The 22,659-nt window shown below is 40.2% G+C and overlaps 1 protein-coding gene across 1 annotated transcript in view; it reads right to left on the reverse strand.

Annotated features, from left to right (window-relative positions):
• Nucleotides 1-20,268, reverse strand: part of LOC143127885 (phospholipid-transporting ATPase ABCA1) — a 267,356-nt gene extending 247,088 nt beyond the window's left edge. The window contains exon 1 of the mRNA XM_076289598.1: nucleotides 20,235-20,268. The gene's annotated coding sequence lies outside the window, so the exon portion shown is untranslated. The remainder of the gene's footprint in view (nucleotides 1-20,234) is intronic.
• Between the last annotated feature and the right edge of the window lie 2,391 nt (nucleotides 20,269-22,659).

The following is a 22,659-nucleotide window of genomic DNA, read 5'->3' on the forward strand; positions in this document are numbered from 1 at the left end:
TTTCACCTCCCCTCTACCATACAGTATCACTGAGAGGAGCCATGACTGTTTCTCTCTTTGTTTTAGCCCTGTTCTTTGTGTGTGATTGTCGACAAAAGCATACAGAACACATTTCAAACAAATCAACAGAATCAACAAACATAGAATGAAAATAATTATCAAAAGTCATCCTTCATATTATATTATGTATAATACATAAAATGTCATTATTATGAATTCAGATCCACACATATAGGTGGCCTACATCATTTGAAGAGGACAAATAATTATCAAACACAAGCCAGCCATCCGTGAGGCATACATTAGGTACAGCAAGAAAATTACACCATACTAAGAAGCATAGAGCTCCGGCATGAAATGAGCTTCAGAAACACTTCTTATTTTTATTTTAGTTTTTATTAATGGTACGTTTATTTATGATTCTGTTTTGACTTTGTGTGTGACAAGTGTGGCAATGTTGTTTATTGTCTTTTGAATGGTTGTATACATACTGCCCTCTTGACCAGGCATGACTTTATTCTTATTTTTCCCGGGATGAAATAAGGTAAATAAAAAAAATAAATATGAATAATAAAATATGCAACAAAATGAATTGACTACACTTTCAACTACACAATGAGGGAAATCATCTTCAGCAGCATACGGCAAAATAACAGTGTTGAGAACAAGATAAATCCGAAGGATTCTAGAGCGCTACGCGCTCCGTGCTCCGCCCTAGAATCTTTGATAAATATTTGCCATCGACCCCTATTGAAACCATGTCCCCATGATGGGGGAATGTTGTGTCACAAAGACAGATTTGGAAGACCGAAATCTGAAATCAGTATGAAGGATAATCAATACACAACATACTTTCTTTTTTTTCCAGTGAAAATATATGTTTGGTTTTCAATCAAATAAGTGATCAATCATCCTGCTGCCTCTTTGAAAACAGATTGTTGTTGTTGTTCTTTTAACTATATGACCTGATCATTACACATATTGAGTCTGTTAGATAATTACATTTGATTTAAAACGTATGTCAGAATAACACCGCTCGACAGTACCCTGGAGATATCCCATCACCTCCTGAACACTGTTTCCATCAACATCATGGATTATGGATGAAGGAATTTAGGCAAACGGAGAGGCTAAATTTAAATTTGCATTGATGCATTCACTTTATCATTTTTTCTCTCTCATTCTCTCTCTCGCTCAATCTCTCTTGACATCTTCCCAGAGGTTGTCTGCCTATGGTCCAGATCAGTGTCAGAACAGAGCCAGATCTGGGCCAAAAGTGGGCCAAAGTGGGTCAGTTTTGGGAAGTAGCCTAAACACGGTTATAAACCAAGCGGTGCTAAGGCCTGTTTCACATTGCCTACTTTTACATTACATTCGTGCTGCGGCTCAGTTGTGTGCACATTTAAATTGCCAGTGCACTGCGGCTACTGCCCAAACTATATCTTTTGACATTCAGTCCGGGCACCCAAACCGCTTATAAAAATCGCTGGCAAACATTACCTTGGTTTGCGATTTTCATCATGCATCTCAAATGTTGCCAAGACCAGACCAATCACCTCTGCAGTGTCTCTCTGCAGTTTGAGCAGACAAGCCACGATTGCAGGGCCGGAGTGGGGCCACTTTTCAGCCCGGGAGTTTCAGGCCCAAGACCGGCCCACTTTTTTAGTGGTGGTGGAAATTGGATAAATAAGGCAACATTTCAGCTCTTACTATCCTGTAGTTTTTATTATAGGCTAATATTCCACTATTCCACAAGGACAGGTTGATAAGTTAACAAAAACAGGAAGGAAGAAATAAAGCATTTGAAATGTATCCCACAATTCCACTAAGAGGCATATTGAACTACTGTATTGTTTACATGTTTTTTTCTGCATGGGTCAGCTATCATGTTGTTGTTTGGTGATTTGCTCCTTTACTACACCCACTTCTGAGCAAACAAGCCATATAGGTTGATCATGTAGCCTACTGCTGTCATAGCCTACTGTTCTTTCTTCCATAAAATAACTTTAATTCATATGGTTAACTCTATTAGTCCCTATAGTCATATAGTCCCTATAGGCTCATCATTTTCAGTGGGGGACTGGCTGATCTGCTGCTCAGGCTACTTTTGTTTTTAGGCCTATAGGCTACTGCATACACAGATCAAGCTTGATTTTTGTTATCAATATTTCTCATCCAATATGGCTATTCATAAGTCTATGAATAGCCATATTGGATGATACCAAAATGCTAATATTTTATTTTATTTAATATGTTACTTGCGAATAGGTTGACAACGCTACAACGTCCAGTAGGTTATTAGCCCAATTACGGCGTTATAATCATAGCTAGTATTGTTATATATATTACCAGTTGCCACTTATGTCTGTCCTCTTCAAAAAAAATTGGAAGCATGGCACATTTGGCAGCATTTCCATCCAATACTTTTCGTCTTTTTTACCTGGCCTTTTCAGTCCCTCATGGCATCTTTCTACCATCCATCCTCCCTGACGCTTATCACTACGGTAGGGCCGGCCCGGCTGGTATCTGAGAAAACTTTTTAGGAAAGACGGGCTATATGGACCCAACCAATTAACTCTTCTTGGGAGGGGAGAACAACCCATGCAGAGGCTGCTGTGTTAGGCATAGAATGCGAACGTGTGTAGCCAACTTTAAGAGAAGATAGATTAACGTGACAAATGCCAATATTTTTCCCTCGACCGGCCCAAAAGTGAAGCGGCCCACCGGGAATTCTCCCGATTACCCACTCCGGGCCTGCACGATTGTGACTGATGGTGACCACAATTGGGACCAAGGGCCCTATTATGACCGTCTAAAGCGTATCGTCACTCGTCAAAAGCTTATTCAAATTTAGTAGGATGTCCAGTCCACAATGGGAGTAGGCGAGTTCGACTTGCGGCAGATCTGTGCAGATCTGACTTGATGTGATGCATGCTGGGTTAAACACAATGCATACTGGGATGGACGCAATGCATACTGGTTAGAAATTCTGTCCGACTTCTGTCAGCCGGGGAGGGACTTACCACCCTGACACCATGTCACATGACCTTAAAATATCGCGGGAGTCTTACCTAGCGTTCATGGGCTTCGGAAAAACCTTTCTCCGAGTGAAAACATCATCATTCCGCGTCATTCACGTCACTTAATGTGTGAGTCAGAGGTCGGAAACTGGGGCTAGATTTTGCTAACAGAGTTGCCCAGTTAGGGGCTCGTCATCACTTTTGTCGTCACGTTGTAGTTCGTTTGTAGTCCATGTGGCCTTTCATGTCCAACAGTTTTAATGTGAACTTGGGAATTTGCCCTTTTTATCACTTGAAAAGCTGCATATCTTTCTTTCACTTCTATATTTTAAGCAAATACAGTTGTTTGTTTAGGATTAGTGAGTGTATGTTTTACCCTTTGTTGTGGCATCCGTGTTTGTCACACATTCGATGGCAAAGCACTTGAACACTTGCTGTCGGAAAAACAAAGTAGCCATGGGGGCGGTCCTTGTCATTCCGAGGTGCTCTGAATGCACCCTTAGCCTGCAGTCAGATCTTGCAGTTGCCTTCCACGAGCTGCACGAGCTAAAACACGCCCTCATGACGTCAGTTCAAAGACGTGATCGGGCCATTTGGGAGGAATGTCCTCATGAAAATTATGACGAGATCTCATGCTGCTTCCTTATGTTGGAATATGTGAAAATAAACAGAAATCGAAGGGATACCTTCTTATACGTGATTTCTGCAACAATGGTAGGCTAGCCTACTGAAAACGTTTGGATATTCTGTTATTTTCTGCTGTTGGCTAAATAGATAGACACACATATAGGGGAAACACTTGATATTGAATTTATGTGCTACAATGCAGGCCTGTTAACTGTATGACAACAGTGGTTTATTTAAACTACATCATAAGAATTTATTTCGTCAGTCATCATGGTCATTTTAATGAGTAAGAATTAAAGTTCTGCTGTGTTTATTGCAAACAACATTCCGCGATATCTCCCGCGATGTCTCCCGCGAGTCACGTAGGCAGACTGTAGCCTGCCTGTCCGGGATGAGCTGCCCTCTGTTGTAGCTCCTCCCGGCTAGCCTCTGAAGATCACGTTTACGTAGAAAGCCAGACCAAGTCAGACTCAGTCGAAGTCGAACTCGCCTAGTGTTTTCGTTATCTTACGTTGAGCGCATGGCGCAACAAGGTGTTCCTAGGTTTTTTTAATGTCATGGGTGTGTTTGGGGCGTAACATCATTTAAACCAATTAGAATGACATCTGTCATTCCCTTTGACGGCGCAAAGCGAAATGTCAAATAAATGCATCGGTATTTTGACATTCAATGGCGCATTTGAAGGAGGCTGCTTGTGAGACCGTATGGAATAGTCATTCCACTAAACCAGTGTTTTTCAACCACTGTGCCGGGGCACACTAGTGTGCCGTGAGAGATCATCAGGTGTGCCGCAGAAAATTACCCAAATGTCACTCACTGGTCCAGAAAAGCAACTGTTGCATCAAAGAATTCATAACCACATGCTCTCATTGATTGTATGATTGCACTATTTGTGGTATGCAGGCATTGTACAACGGGAGCCCCAGTATTCACAGAATCATCACATATCCAGTTCATAACAACAATTAAATTAGATATAGTCACCTACAAATGAAACAGAGGGCGCTTGTTTTATTGAACGGGTCTTGCATAGAAGCCATACTAAGGCCATATCTGTGTATTATTTGAAATTTTAGGCTATGGTATGTTTATTTTTTCTTCACACAGGATATAGTGTGCCGTGGGACATTTTAAGTGTCAAAAGTGTGCCGTGGCACAAAAAGGATGAAAAACACTGCACTAAACCATGCTTTACTAAAACCTAGCATAGCCATCACGCATTTGCACTCCTCTATTATTTGAACTCATTGGCAAAGTGAAACTAACTTCACCATGGTGTCAGTCAACGACAAGACAGTTATATGCAGTTACTTTCACTATTGACTGGCAATGTACCATCGAAAACAAAAGCTGGAAAAAGCAACACTTACCCTAATATTGCTCAAATGACTGAATAAAAAAAACATTTATCCTGCAGAGGAGTTGCTTATATCTCGTGACAGTGCGTCTTCAGCTGTGCTCCATAAGTGTCTCTCGCCTCTCCCCTAATCACTTTTAACCGTCATTACCAATTTGCAAATGATGGTGAATAACTACTCATCATGAGATGTACAGTATTTCGTAATATCTTTATTCTAACTAGAAATGCAATTCCAAGGAATTACCAGTGCATGAAAAAAAAAAAAAACAATGCTAACCATGTGATGTAGCTAACTTAACTAATAATTTTTAGCAGTTAAGTTTAAAAAGTATAAAAGTTACAAAGATGAAAAATACAAAGCCCAGATGTCCTAAGTAAGACCTACGTAACATAGTTTGAATGAAGTTTCTACGTTAAACGGTTGAAGCTGCAGTAACTGCGTTAGAAGAAGAAGATAGGGTGACCAGATTTGGGTTTGTGAAAAAGAGGACACTTTAGTGGGGGGGTGTGGCCTCAAAAGACTATTTTGAAAACATGAAAGTTTTAAATGTGCAAAAACAATAATTACAATAACAGCATGGCTTTTGAGCTCTATACTCGCAAGATACATTTGGATGGCGACCCATCTTTAATGTTGCATAGCCTATCTCTAAATTTGATCCAAGGTGTTTCTGAAAATACATGAATCTTTTACAGTAGCTCTATAATTTTGAACAATCTGTTTTAGAGCTTAATAGTCCTGACCTATGAAAACAGTTGTGTTGATGGGGACTGTTGTGGATATGTTGTCCATTTTCAATCTATCTATCAAACCATCTATTCAATCATGTCTGGTCTATTATTAGGCCTACCTCTTTTCAATCCATTATTATTAGATATTTATTTTGTAAAGAAATAGGCCTACATCTATCCCTCATGTTATGCCAACATATTTCATTCACCTGAATATAGGCTGCAGTAGATAGAGGATTATTGACATCTGCTGTTGTCAGTGTGCAGGATATCCCTTAAAGGCAGTTTAAAGGTTCAGCTAAATAAATAGCTCAGACAATGGCACAAGTGCCGTTCGTCATGTTACAGTCTATGGTTATGAGGTTATGTGCCATCAAAATGATTTTGGAGACGTAAAGTTAAGGGCGAAAAACTCTGTCACTTTAGCTGATGAGCTCTCACCCCGTTCGATGCTTTGCTGAACATTGTGTAGCCTACCTGTAGGTCGTTGGCACCTTTATTTGCGACCGACGCGTAAGTGCCTGCTTTGCAGGTCCGGCACTCAGCTTCATGTTGATATCGACCGAGACAAAAACATGCAAATTTACGTTTTAATTCGTCCTTGAACTTACACTAAACAAGGAAGTTTGCGCTATTGAGGTGACTGACGGACCAATTAAATGTTTGAGATTAATATCGACCAATGACGGTAGCTAAGGTCAGGCTCTACACCCTACACTTTCCACTCAATGCAAAGCGAACTGTAGGGGGAGGCCGTGACTAGTATGTGAACGAAAGACATAGATATATCCATGAATGAAAGAGAGAGCAATGCAAATTCGCTGTAAACATGTTTGAGGCTAGAATAACAAAATCCCGGACTTTGAAATTCCGCCCAGACACATTTTTAGGTTTCAAAAAGAGGACATGTCCGGGCAAAAGAGGACGTCTGGTCACCCTAGAAGAAGAAGAAGAAGCCTAGGAAGAACAGTACAGTGCATTTTCATGCACTGTAATTATGTTTCCCATTGTAATCGTGCAAGTTGCATGGACGTGCGCTGGTGTGCGTTCATGAATGATAGAAGGATGGTGCGTGCACCTGCCAATATGGCTGTTGACAATGCGCTCTTAAAATAACATATAAACAACTCGCCATAGACTTCTGACCAGATGTACAATAGCGATTTTTAGACAATGCGCTAAACCACTCCAAAAGTTGTTAATTGCCTCACCCCTGGGCGCATTGTTTAAAAAATAAACGTGCAAAATAAGGAATTATAGTTTGCGCCGGGTGGGAAACGAGTTTTACGCCATGCGCCAGGGTGCAAAATACAGCCCCAAGTGTTTATAAGAAGACACCTGCCTGATTTTTTCAGTGTGGATGATACTTTTTTACTTCAGATGGGACTTTTTACTTCAGGTCAAAATCCTGACAAACCCTTTAGCTTTTAACGCTCCAGTTGCTTTCCAGTTTAAAAGTCCATTTCCTGTCTGTGTTGTGCATTATTTACACAGCTCTCATTGAAGCTCTTTCTCTGTGAATGGGGACAGGTGATGGCATGGAGTACATTCAGACTTTCTAAGGTGCAGCAGAAAAGCCTGTTCGTGCAAGGTCACATTTTCATTTAGCTCCACCATGTAAGGAAAAGAGTGTCACCTTTGTGCTAAATGTACAAGGCAGAAATGGAAGAAATAGCGGACAAATATACATCTAAACCCAAACATGACGCTTGAGATAACGGTTATAAATACACTCTTAAAACAAATGTGTTGAAAACAACACAACGTGCGCTGTTTTTTAACACATCTCTGTGTCCAGATAGGGACAACACATTCATTTTAAGAGTGTAGAAATGTTAGAAATGTTAGAAATTACATTTGTTCGCATTGTTTTTATATTTCGTTTATGATCATTTACAACTTACAACAACAATTTCCAAGGAAAGTATGCTGCCCTGCAGCAAAGTATAAATGCATAAACCTTATTCATGGGTTTCACCAGGTCCCTTTCCACAGGTGTATAAAAGCACCATGATTATGAATGCAGGCTGCATGGTGCTTGATTAATACACCTGTGGAAAGGGACCTGATGAAACCCATGAACAAATGCAATGCAAATATATATCCTTATAGTGAAATGACAGAGCAATCACCCTTCTGGCCTCAAACCTGAGTGTCCAGGGCCCCAATCCTTTTTGACCACAATGCTCGAGACCCAAAATAATTGGTATGGCAGTCAGGGCGCCTACTCAACTGTCTTGAGAATACTTAGTCACAGACACTCATTATTGTTTCAGGATACATACCACACAATGCATATGACGTAATCATAAGTGTCAGACAAATATTCCCTACAGTATATGCCTCAGGTTTGATAGCCACAGTAGCAGCCTTCAAAGCAGGGTCTCAGTATGCAATAATATCTTCACACCAATGCTATAATCTTGTCTATGTAAACACTCATCTGACTCAAGTGCTTGTATAATTGAATGCCACATGTACCGACAGAGCTTTCAAGTCCCTGTGCTTTTGAAAGAGAGAAGAAGATGATAGCAAACTTCTAAGACCTAAGCTGTCAAAGGCCCGGAGCGCAGATGAGTGGGGGGAGTGCACTTCCTCCTTATGTGCGGTCTCAGACAGCTAAATACTAGCACCATATCAGTTACTGTCACTGACAACAAAGGTGAAGAGTATTGTGTGATACTAAAAAAAAACAACAACAACAAAAAACAATGGACACCGAGGGTCATGAGGGAAGCTATTGTAGGGAACTACAAATGGCAGATATTTAATCAAATATGGCCAGTTCTGAGTGAATCTGGATGATGCTCTGTATACTGCATATGGCGGACCCATTTTCGCTTCAAATCTTTCAATTAGAATGAAAGACGTCATGTGTTTTACAGTCATTGTTGCAATCCAAGACAACATTGGTATTGGTCTGGATAAGTTAAGGCATTAATTAAAAGCTATGTCAAAAGTGTCAGTGTTAACCTTCTTATAATATACTTACATCTACATTTACGCGTTCAATACATGCATGCTATGACAAAACAAATGATGTTGAAATAGTGATGTGAGATTTAATTGTACAGTAACTAACTCCTGGTCACTTGACAAAAAAGGACACTGAACTCAGTAGCCTACTGATTAGTCTCCGGTCAGACACAGGATGCGTCAGAGAGGGTTAATCAAATAATAATAAGCTAGATAGCATCACTGGCATCAGTTGAAATTATTTTTTTAATTTGCAACATTGTATAAGTTTAACCACAGTCCTTAGCTGCTAGCTAGCTATCACACATTGCTAGCCATGTCCCCATAGCATTAAAGGGCAAAACTGAATTACTTCAGTGTCTAATAGAGTAATTAATTGGCATCACACATAAGCAATTATATTATGCTCTGTCATGCAAACTAATCAAACCCATAGGCCTACCATACTGTATATATTGCAATGCATTAGTCATCACTGGTCATTATGTACAAGCCTAGTAGAGAGATGAGTATAAACACGATTTGTTACTATGCATAGGATAGACACATGATTCATACAAACTTGATACATGAGTTAGTAGGGGATGGAGATGAGGGGTGTCAATACACATAAAAGTATCGGAGTCAGATCTGACCCAGGACTCTTCCTCGACAACTCATGTTAATATAGTAGGTGTTCTCTTATTGACTCCAAGGCTTAGTGAAACTAGTGCGGCACTCGGAGAGTGCAAACCTCAGCCAAGGCACAAATAGTCACTTCTCGCAATGTTAGTGCAAGTGAAACTAACTTGGGGAGGCTGCTCATAAATTGCCAGTTTTGCATAATTCTGCTAACAAATTAACTAATTAAAAAACAAACAAACAAGCCACGCTGACAACCTCCTTAGTGGGGATAATTAACTGTAACACCTGAACCCTAATTCAGTATCAAATATAACCCATTCCAATTCTAGATCTCATAGTCCATAGATGTTTTATGTCTATTCACCATGTAAAAAAAGCTTAATAAACATTAGAATTATTTTTAATGATTTCTAATGTTTTGTCAGTTTACATCAGAGTTGATTCCTTGTACAAGCATACAAAAACATCTAACAAACTGTAGGCCATATTTGAACCAGTAAGGAAATCTGCAATTTCTTGTATACTAGTGCAGTGCCCGTTCAAACATGCCATTCCTGAAGAAAACCCGTAGCTCAATTACATGCCCACATGTATGCCTGCTTTAAAAATAGGATGATAGGGAAACATCATTCCAGCTAAGCATTCAATAATGAATACTGAATATTATAATATATTAGCCTATAATTAATGTGGCCTCTAATAAATGTAGGCATGGCTGCATGTGACATTTCTACAGATCAGAATGACATAATGACAACTGTTTTGAGTTAAGGCTAAATGTATAGCTTACTGAATAACTTCATAATGCTATTCGAAGCTTGCACATACTTTTATTTTGAGTGGTCACTACATACCCGTGTTTAATGGCGTGATAAGTGCCGTCGCTCAGTCTGCAACTTGTCTAACGTTAGCTATGTGGCATTAGCCTATCGCTCGTTTCAATTTGGGACCTTGCAGTCGGAATTGCCGTTTTAGTCAAAGTCTCTTGAAAGTCCAAAGTAGCCTGGGCTATTCGAGTGGTCACTACATACCCGTGTTTGTTGGCGTGTTGCAAGTAATCATTTTATGCAAGCAAACTGCATACAGGGAGTCTTTATTGTTGAGGTCAGACATGATAATCATCTTGCATCTTAACCCACAAGCTGTTCCCGAGTAATCCGTTTAAATTGCGACTGACTATCATCAAAGTGAGACCTAGCAGAGCCCGTTCTCTGGACCTAGCTACTGTCAGTACACGATCCATGGGGTGGAGCTCCCCTGAAACTGGTCCCCTTGTAAACAGTGCAGTGCAGCGATAAACGTCCTACGTAAATAAGCATATTTTGAAATATGCATTCAAAGATCTTCAAAATCGAGAGTGCACACCTTTGTGCCACGTGCAAGCCACATTCGAAATCTTAGGTCAGTCTGACAAACAGTCAGCGAGATATGCGTATGAGGGGCCGTCTAGGCCTTAATTCATACTTGGTCTACACACACTATCATAGTCTTGCACATACACCACTATACTCATGCACACTCACTATTATAGTCATTTTACATGTATGTATGAGAGGGTATAGTCGTGTATGTGAGAGAGTATAGTAGTGTATGTGAAGGAGTATAGTAGTGAATGTGAGAGAGTATAGTAGTGTATGTGAGAGAGTAAAGAGTATAGTAGTGTATGTGAGAGAGTATAGTAGTGTATGTGAGAGAGTTTAGTAGTACATGTGAGAGAATATAGTAGTGTATGTGAGAGACTATAGTAGTGAATGTGAGAGAGTATAGTAGTGTATGTGAGAGAGTAAAGAGTATAGTAGTGTATGTGAGAGAGTATAGTAGTGTATGTGAGAGAGTTTAGTAGTACATGTGAGAGAATATAGTAGTGTATGTGAGAGACTATAGTAGTGTATGTGAGAGAGTATAGTCGTATATGTGAGAGACTATAGTAGTGTATGTGAGAGAGTATAGTAGTGTATGTGAGAGAGTTTGGTAGTGTATGTGAGAGAGTATAGTAGTGTATGTGAGAGAGAGTATAGTGTATGCGAGAGAGTATACTAGTGTATGCAAGAGAGTATAGTAGTGTATGCGAGAGAGTTTAGTAGTGTATGCGAGAGACTATAATAGTGTATGCGAGAGAGTTTAGTAGTGTATGCAAGAGAGTTTAGTAGTGTATGCGAGAAGGTATAGTAGTGAATGCAAGAGAGTATAGTAGTGAATGTGAGAGAGTATAGTGGTGAATGCGAGAGAGTATAGTAGTATATGTGGGAGAGTATAGTGGTGTATGTGAGAGTGTATAGTGGTGTGTGTGAGAGAGTTTGCATGAAACGGAAGGGAGTTTGCATGAAACGGAAGGAGTTTGATTTCTCAGTTCCTGATTGGTTTGTCAATGTCACTTCTCTCTAGCTAGCCAATTAAAATCAAGGAAGGGGCGGGACCTACACTGTCAACAATGTTCGTGTAGACCTAGTGGTCGAGGAAAAAATCAGCCAAGTCCTATGTGACTAAATAATAAACTACTACTGCAAACCGAATGCAAATTAGGCTACAAAGACATGAGGGGTGCCTATTCTATTGTAATTGCCTAGGCTACCAGCTCCTTTTGTCTGCGAAGTCATATTTTAGTGAACTGAGTCCTGAAAAATTGCTGCGGGACCTAGCATTTACACTGTCAACACAGTTCATATAACGTTAGTGGTGGAGGAAAAAATGAGCCAAGTCCTATGTGACTAAATATTAAACTACTACTGCAAACCGAATGCAAATTAGGCTACAAAGGCATGAGGGGTGCCTATTCTATTGTAATTGCCTAGGCTACCAGCTCCTTTTGTCTGGCGAAGTCATATTTTAGTGAACTGAGTCCTGAAAAATTGCTGCGGGACCGAGCATTTACACTGTCAACACAGTTCATATAACGTTAGTGGTGGAGAAAAAAATCAGCGAAGTCCTATGTGACTAAATATTAAACTACTACTGCAAACCGAATGCAAATTAGGCTACAAAGACATGAGGGGTGCCTATTCTATTGTAATTGCCTAGGCTACCAGCTCCTTTTGTCTGGCGAAGTCATATTTTAGTGAACTGAGATCTGAAAGATTGCTGCCATCGCAGTTAGCTAGTTAGCTAGCATTCCAGCAACATTCCAAAAAGGACGTGCATTACAGTTTGGCTGGCAGACGTTTTTGGTAACCTTGTCTGCTGTTGCCAGTGTCCACATCGCTATTTTTGCACTGGCAGCCAAAAATTCTAGAACAGAGCTCCAGACAGTGCTCCTTTCATAGTGCTGCGGGCAGTGTTGCCACAGTTACCTTGAAAAAGTAATCTGATTACTGATTACTGATTACTCCTTTAAAAAGTAACTTAGTTACTTTACTGATTACTTGATTTTATTAGTAACTAAGTTAGATTACAAGTTACTTTATTAGTTACTTTCAGCAGCTGCCGACAACACCCCCAACGCCTCAACATAAAAATGATAACCGGTTTTGCCAATACTCAATATACTGGAAATGCATTTTAACAGCAATGTATAGCAGACATCCCAACCTAACCTACTGAAATTCAGATGTTTGTTCAATAATGTCTAAGTACACCAAATAAGGAAGGCCTATTGATAGAAATTGTTATAGTAAAATATGTAGATCTTTTTTTCATGTAGCCTTGGCAACTAGCCATCTTGTAGCCTATAGGCCTGAGTAATATGCAAATGAAATTACACTTGTTAAACTCACCTCAACAAGTCTTTTGCAATCATTTAACCTGCCGTGAGCAATGCTAAAGTTGCTGTTACAAACAGTGCAGTGTGCAAGATTATCATTATGTTTTAATCTTTTGAGACAATTGGGTACACTTTTGTGTAGTCTGATGTGAAATGGGTCTTAAATCTTCCTTTTTGAGGGGCACTGACGCTGCCATGACGCTTCTGTTCCTAGATACACTGACTGAACTGATTAATTATGTTTGGGAGAAAAGAGATATAAGCACTTACACTGAAAACGGATTGGTTGATATAGCAAAACAGACCAGGATGCTCTCTGTCTTGGATGCGCTTCAGGCACAAACGCACCACTCCTCTCTCTCTCCCTCTCCGTTGTGTGCGCATTAAGCTATGCACACGCGATTTGAAGCAAAGATTCTAGAATCTTTGATTTGAAGTCCGGTCTGGCTTGCGTGCTCTTGTTCGCTCTAGGTTCCGGGAGATTTTATGTAATTTGCGGGCGTCAGGAAGCCGCTATCAATATGTGGGAGACTCCCAAAACTTCGGGAGACTTGGGATGTCTAGCTAGACAGCACTTTGTCGCCAGCACAGAATGTACAATGTACCTTAATGTTGTCATGTTTAACTGACACAAACTCAAAGTAATGACTGATGAAATGTGCATCTCTCTCTCTCCCTCCATTGTTGTTTACGTTTGTGTCGCTGCACGTGAATTGTCCTCATGCTGAAAACGTGAGCATAGCCTACATGACATTAATACCCAAGACAAGAAGAAAGCAAAGAATATATCTTTTTATTAAGGAACATGACAAAAATAGTAACGCACAGTAACTTAGATAAGTAACTTTAATCTGATTACTGGTTTGTAAATAGTAGCGCGTTAGATTACTCGTTACTGAAAAAAGTGGTAAAAATAGACTAACGCGTTACTAAGTAACGCGTTACTGGCATCACTGGCTGCGGGTCAAGTGTTTATTGTTGCTAGGTTACCAAACTATCTACCAGCAGCATGTCGTTGCTGCCTGGCTTAATGCTAACTAACTAGCTAACTGAAATAGCAATCTTTCAGGACTCAGTTCACTAAAATATGACTTCGCCAGACAAAAGGAGCTGGCATTACAATAGAATATGTCACCCCTTGTGTCTTTGTAATTTGCATTCGGTTTGCAGTAGTAGTTTAATATTTAGTCTCATAGGACTTCGCTGATTTTTTCCTCCACCACTAACGTTATACGAACTGTGTTGACAGTGTAAATGCTCGGTCCCGCAGCAATTTTTCAGGACTCAGTTCACTAAAATATGACTTCGCCAGACAAAAGGAGCTGGTAGCCTAGGCAATTACAATAGAATAGGCACCCCTCATGTCTTTGTAGCCTAATTTGCATTCGGTTTGCAGTAGTAGTTTAATATTTAGTCACATAGGACTTGGCTGATTTTTTCCTCGACCACTAGGTCTACACGAACATTGTTGACAGTGTAGGTCCCGCCCCTTCCTTGATTTTAATTGGCTAGCTAGAGAGAAGTGACATTGACAAACCAATCAGGAACTGAGAAATCAAACTCCTTCCGTTTCATGCAAACTCTCTCACACACACCACTATACACTCTCACATACACCACTATACTCTCTCACATATACTGCTATACTCTCTCGCATTCACCACTATACTCTCTCACATTCACTACTATACTCTCTTGCATTCACTACTATACCTTCTCGCATACACTACTAAACTCTCTTGCATACACTACTAAACTCTCTCGCATACACTATTATAGTCTCTCGCATACACTACTAAACTCTCTCGCATACACTACTATACTTTCTTGCATACACTAGTATACTCTCTCGCATACACTTCTATACTCTCTCTCACATACACTACTATACTCTCTCACATACACTACCAAACTCTCTCACATACACTACTATACTCTCTCACATACACTACTATAGTCTCTCACATATACGACTATACTCTCTCACATACACTACTATAGTCTCTCACATACACTACTATATTCTCTCACATGTACTACTAAACTCTCTCACATACACTACTATACTCTCTCACATACACTACTATACTCTTTACTCTCTCACATACACTACTCTCTCACATACACGACTATACCCTCTCATACATACATGTAAAATGACTATAATAGTGAGTGTGCATGAGTATAGTGGTGTATGTGCAAGACTATGATAGTGTGTGTAAGACCAAGTATGAATTAAGGCCTAGACGGCCCCTCATACAGTTAGGGTCATTCTGAATCCAGAGTCACCATCTCACCAACACACACACAAAATAACATTTAGGGCTCTAATTTGACGATCGAAAACACAGCACATAGCGTATTCTTATCACAACGCAAAGTTTATTCCTATCTTACACTCGAATATTTCGCCATGTACTTCTCTTTTATTACGGATGCGCCCTGGGGTGTTGAAATTAACAACATAAGGTGTGGTCTGGCGCATAATCTAAAAATCGCTATCTTACACCATCTAAAAAGCATTACACCACTGACCAAGAAAAACCTGGTCTACTGTATAGCGAAAGGCGCATATGAAGCACAGCTGAAGACATTGTCACAAGATGCAGCAACTCCTCTGCAGGATAAATGTCCTTAGGTTTTTTATTCAGTCATTCGAACATTATTGGGGTAAGTGTTGCTTTTTTCAGGCTATGTTTTCAATGGTAACCCATTGGCAGTCAATAGTGAAAGTAATTAACTGTGCATAACTGTTTTGTCATTGACTATGATACCACAGTAGGGCTGTAACAATATGCATATCGAATGCAAAATCGTGACACTCATATCCACGAATCTGTGTTGCCATGTGAGAAGGCAGAATCGTGACACACCCCTTCTAGTGTTTCCCGCAACGCGTCGCAGCTTACATGGCTGCATAGGCAACACACATTTCCAGCCTTATTAGTACCATACGTTGCCCAAATAAAAAAAAATCATAATTTCATAGCTCTTGTATTTGTCAATAGTCTATACATGTGATTGTGTGTGGTGAGTGAAAATCTAGTGTTTGAGTGTATCTGTGTACATGTGTGTGTGTGTGTGTGTGTGTGTGTGTGTGTGTGTGTGTGTGTGTGTGTTGTGTTGTGTTGTGTCCATATTATTAGTGTGCATGTGTCAATAGTCAATACATGTGTTGATTGTGTGTGGTGAGTGGAAATCTAGTGTTGGAGTGTATCTGTCCTATGTGTGTGTGTGTGTGTGTGTTGTGCTGTGTCCAGTGTCCATATTTGTAAATGTATGACAGTAATTAGTATGCATGTGTCAATAGTCAATACATGTGTTGATTGTGTGTGGTGAGTGGAAATCTAGTGTTTGAGTGTATCTGTGGCTACGTGTGTGTGTGTGTGTGTGTGTGTGTGTGTGTGTGTGTGTGTGTGTGTGTGTGTGTGTGTGTGTGTGTGTGTGTGTGTGTGTGTGCATGGGTTTGTGTGTGTGTGTTTGCTTGGATTTCTGATGTCTGCAGCAGATCACATATTATCAATCTCCACTCTCAAAGGCTTTAATAAACAGCCAGGACTATTTAGATTAATGCACAGATTGTATCCTGACATTATCATAAAACCTTCATGAAATGTTTGCTTTAGAAAAAAGAAAAAGAAAAATTAAAGAAGAGGAAAAAAGGGAATCAAGTCTGATGCTTTAGTGAAGGCAATGTAATGGGGTCTTGTTTTTTTTAAATATTTCATCATGGCTTCCAGAGAATAGAGCATTCGAAAAAGCGTAAAAAAGTCCAACACAGGACGCACCTATAAAATATGCAAAGGGTAATTTCCTATTTATAAATCACATTCTCAGACTTTGACCTAAAATGGGCTGCTTTTTCATTCCGGTTTTTTTTTTTTTTTTTTTTTTTTTGCAGCACAATTTATTCCTGTGAGGAATGGGGCCATGCAACATCTTATTTCTCATTTTAGAGGGCAATTACGATCAGATGGCACATTCCGCGCGGCGTGAATTTGTTGTGGCATGAAAGGTCAAAGTGCAAATTGAAGTGTATTAAGGTGTAGCACATTTGAATCCCCTAGTAGGAGGGAAGTGTGAGATTACACTGAAACCTCTCAGGAAATGTTATGTCCCTTGCCAACACCAAATGTCTTACTGAGAAATCCAGTCCCACGTGGAACAATTTTACCACATAATGTGTGTGTGTGTGTGTGTGTCTATATGTCTGTCTGTCTGTCTGTCTGTGTTTTTGTTTGTTTGTTTGTTTGTTTGGATATATGAATGAAAATCAAAATGTAAATCATGTAAAAAAAATATCTTTCCAATAATGCATTGAAAAAATAAATAATTCCATTTAAATCCTTGATGGATCAACGATTTTCAGTACATGCACTACTTAAACCAACAGGTAAAGCACAGTGTAGTCCAACCACACCTGTACCAGTGACTCAGCATGTAGTCCTACCACACCAGTACCAGTGACTCAGCATTCTCACCACACCAGTAGTCCCACCACACCTGTGCCAGTGACTCAGCATGAAACTGGAGGCAGCAGGACACAGGACACATGGAATTCCAGTGCATGTATATGAAGATGCTCATCACTCAAGACAACACAACCCTGAGCTTAGTGGTACAAGCAGGCCATGTACACAGGCCATATCCAGAACATTTCCATTATGCCAACCACTGATCCAGTGATCACTTGCATAGAGGCAGACAGATTGAAGTATATAGATCTAGCGTAGTATGTAGTTCCAGCGCAGAACAAAAACAGACCCCTGAGCGTGGCAACACAATGATGTTTAGCCTATATACCACAGCAAGTAAACAAATGATGCATGCGTGGAGCACGGCAATCTTACCAAACACAGTGACGACACACATGGAAAGGATACTGTGAGAGATAGGGCAGAGCAGGAGAGCTTGGACGTCCCAGAGAGTGCGTTGCGTATTTCAAAGCGTGACTCAGTCAAAAATGAGCAGTGGACCTCTGAACCACCATTATCTCACTATACTAAAACATGCGGCAGCTGCTTTTAGTATTGCCTGTTGCTTTTGCCCCAGTAATCCCCAATCACGGGAGCGACAGGTAAATCATTGTTTTTTACACAACTCATATGTAACTCCGGTCTGTAGAGGTCAGAGTCTGCACAACTGTGTCCACACAGTCCCCCTGTGCCACTTTGCCAATGGCTTCCGTTGTGGAACTGAGGAGGACGTTCTACTTTGTCTATAACAAGAGGTGCAATGCTGACTTGTTAGATACACCTTTGAGGCATTGCAAAAAATCTTCATGGAGCTGGATGAAGGCAAACTCCCAAGGCTGGTTAAAGAACAACCTGTTTCAGTGAATGACTTTCCATTTTTATTTTTTGAAAAAGAAATACTGTTTTTACTATGTTGAAACCTGAAAGGACTATCAATGGCTGAGTGACCACGGAATCTTTTTGTGGATGTTTTTTATTATTATTTTTTATTCATTATCTTTATTTTAGGAACTAGAAATGTCACCTTTTGGTCGGCCATCTTTGAATCTGGTCCATCAGTCTTCAGGCCTGATCTCTCTCTCTTTCTTTCTCTTCTCTCCCTCTCTCTCTTGCCCCTTCTCTCCCCTTCTCTCCCCTTCTCTCTCTCTTCTCCCTCTCTCACTTCTCTCTCTCCTCTTCCTCTCTCACTCCTCTATCTTTCTCCTCTCCCTCCTCTCCCTGTGATGTTTGCTGCACTTTTTTTCCATTTGTCAATTGCTGGAAAAAAAACAATACTGTGTATTTCATGTTGCTTTCAATAAAAATTGACTACTAAACTGACTTGACTCTTTTCAGTAAAAAGATGTATAACAGATGTCTGCAATTCTAGAAAAAATAAAAAAAAGTTAAAAGACACTGTTCTGGTACTATAGGGACATAAAACTTTAAGAGTTTCTTTTCTTAGCATTAATAAATTAAGTTAGAAGTACCTTTTACAATCTATTACTATTGACATGAAAAAATTACTTCATCATTACACAATACTGTACATTGGTATTACATAAATATGAAGGTATTATCTTCATTCAACATGATTTTTTTATGTAATACAATGTGATTTCAATGTGTAGGTTTTACAAGAAACAATTAACTAGAACAAAAGTGTAAAAATTGTGTCAGTTGGACACATTCTGATCATGTGGGACCGTTGTACACATTAAAATCATGTAAATTCAAGGAACTTTTTTTTTTCAGTGTACTGTGAGAGATAGGGCAGAGCAGGAGAGCTTGGACGTCCCAGAGAGTGCGTTGCGTATTTCAAAGCGTGACTCAGTCAAAAATTAGCAGTGGACCTCTGAACCACCATTATCTCACTATACTAAAACATGCGGCAGCTGCTTTTAGTATTGCCTGTTGCTTTTGCCCCAGTAATCCCCAATCACGTGAGCGACAGGTAAATCATTGATTTTTACACAACTCATATGTAACTCCGGTCTGTAGAGGTCAGAGTCTGCACAACTGTGTCCACACAGTCCCCCTGTCATATACTGTACAACACATAAAACACTCCAAGATCATAAAACACCAGAACAAGCCAGACCCAAGAGGAACTTTGCCAATGGCTTCCGTTGTGGAACTGAGGAGGACGTTCTACTTTGTCTATAACAAGAGGTGCAATGCTGACTTTGTCAGTGGAATACAAAACTCTGTGATGAATTGATTATGATCTGTTTTTACTGTCATACAGCACTCGTACCATTTAGAGTTCACACACTGCTCATACACTGATGAGATGAGGCCATATCATTTTGGTATTTTGTATTATTAAGAGGCAAATAGCTCTTAGTCTTTAAAAAAACTAAAGAGACATGGACGTGGAGCATTAATACAGTATATATCACGCTGTGACCATACGTTTAGAAATTTTAGACTGGAGCTTGTCCATGAATAAGATATTCACAAGTTGGTAATAAGTATTCACAAGTAAAATATTTCTCAGGATTTTGGATCTTGTTATAATGATGTATCGTCAAAACTAGCGGAATGAGAGGGCAGTCTAGCACATTACTGATACTTCCAAAGAAGCCATTGAGCTTGTTCTGAGAACACCAAACAAAAGCACACGAACTAACAAACAAACAAACTAACCCACACACACACACACACACACACACAAACACAAACACACACACACACAGACAGACCTAAATACGAGACGCAAAGTGAAGAGTAGAGTGACCTACCAGTGTAGTGTGTCTGCTCCGATGATTACTTCAGATGTCACCTCATCCTAAGGACAGTACCAACAAGCTGCCCGGCTGCTCTTCTAAATCACCAAACTGAAGATAAAAAAAACACTTCCTTGAAGCTCCAACCAATCTACCCAGAGCAATTAATGTCTCTCTCTCTCTCTCTCTCTCTCTCTCTCTTCCAGTTCCCTTGGCCCCTGCTACCTAGATCCACGCCATGCAAATGATCTCTGTGGGGAGTGCCATGGCGACTGAGCGGAGGGTGATAAACTCCGGTAAGGTAAGGCTGTGCGCGGGTATCAGTTACACAAGCTGGCCTACCTAAGGCACGTGTTTACCACTGGCTAATTGCCTCCATTGGAATAACATTAGTGCCTCTTCCATGACAGCCTGTGTCACAGTTACAAAATCAGGGGTATGATTTCTGACAAGCCATCGCAAACTGACACCTGACATGAGGAGGGAATTGACAATATCAGTTTTATTTCCACTATTTTTCCAGTATTTTAATGTGGTGAGGTCATGTGTTTGTTACAGACCAGTGTTTTAAATAAACCATATAAAACATAATTGAATTGCCTCACTCTAAAGTTCTAATAACCAACCATAATGAAATAATTAATGACTGTGCCTTACATTTGTGCATGACAATGATTTATTTCTATTACTTAATGTACTGACAAATGTAGAAATGTGTGATGTAAAGCATGGTCCATTAGCAAAGCAACCATAAACAGTAAACTAATTCATTAAAAATTCTTATGAAATTATATTTTTTATGTTTCAACCGTAGCTTGTTCATGCCATTTAATCAATAAAGTAATGTTAAGCAAGGGCATCTTAACTTAAAACATTACCAGCGATTTTATAGGACTCCTTTCCTCCCTAAAATAAAAGGATCCATGCAGTGAATGTTGATGTTCGACTGGAGAGGCATCATTGAAGAAGTTCAGATCAGTGTGTGTGTGTGTGTGTGTGTGTGTGTGTGTGTGTGTGTGTGTGTGTGTGTGTGTGTGTGTGTGTGTTGTTGTTGAGGTTTACGGCCTGACCATAAAAACGGACACAACAGAACGAAGGTTTACAGCAATTCTGCTTGAAGAGGGGCCACTCCAGGAACACCATCAAACCGCACATCTGCTGATCTGTAACACGCACACACACACACGCACACGCACACACACACACGCACACACATACGCACACACATGCACACACACACATGCACACACACTCACACACCACACACACGCACGCACACTCACGCACACACACGCACACGCACACACACACACACACACTTTGGCTGAATGAGGTGGGGTAGTAAACACTGAACTAGTGAGGAGTTGGGGAAATTTGAATCATATGATATAGTGAGCTCCCTGCCAGCTTGCAGTGCTGGAGAGTGTTCCAGCACTGTGTGTGTGTGTGTGTGTGATTGTGCCTGTGTGTGTGTAATGGCATAGTTACCCCCATCTGTGCCACACTTACTCATCCTGGCGTGCGGCTTCTACAATCAAACCCTGAAAATAAAAGCCTCAGTGTGTGTGTACCCCACACCATCTCTCTCTCTCTCTTTCTCTCTCTCTCTCTCTCTCTCTCTTTCTCTCTCTCTCTCTCTCTCTCTGTTTGCTGTTATTAAGCCCAAGCACGGGATTGGCGTGTACAGAAGCACCTGTTGTCAACAAACATGCTGTGTCATTCAGGGCTGTCAATCACAGTGTTAATATCACAAAAAACGTCATAGACATTCATAGACGCACACAGAGGGCGATCATTGACATGCCACTTCCTGGAACTTCCGTATTTTTTTTTTTACACCATCCTGTGTAATAAGTCAAGTCAAGTCAAGTCAAGTCAAGTCGGCTTTCTTTACATGCACTGGTCATACAAAGAATTGAAATTTTGTTTCTTACTTTCCCATGCAGACATAGACATACTTTAGACATAGACATAGCCATAGACAATAAAAAATAAAAATATACAGACATACCACATACAGACATTAAAGAGTGAGACTGAAATATATAACATATATCAAAATATAGAAATATAGAACATGTATCAAAAAAATAGAGGTAGTTGTGTTGTATATTTACATAGTCCTAGCGTAACCTTCTGACAGAGTAGTAGTAGCAGCAGCATTGTGGCAGGGTAATAAATAACATTGATAACATTTACATGAAGTTTAAACTTGTGCTTGTGTGTACTGTATATTTACATTGATATGCAGTCATTTCAAGTATATCAGGCTTGATATGAAGCAGCAACACGTTAGGCTGCACAATCACAGTGCAGTTCCACAGGGCGGTCCGGGGGGGGGGGGGGGGTTAGGGTAGACAGGATCCTAGGGTCCTAGGTTCCTGGCTGGCTGGTGGGTGGGGGGGCTTTCAGTAATGGGAGAGTGGGTAGAGTGATCAGC

This window comes from Alosa pseudoharengus, unplaced genomic scaffold, assembly GCF_046254945.1.
Source record: "Alosa pseudoharengus isolate Yale_2024_CS ecotype anadromous, Long Island Sound unplaced genomic scaffold, YU_APseudo_1.1 YU_APseudo_1.1_scf_17, whole genome shotgun sequence".
Taxonomy (NCBI): domain Eukaryota; kingdom Metazoa; phylum Chordata; class Actinopteri; order Clupeiformes; family Clupeidae; genus Alosa; species Alosa pseudoharengus.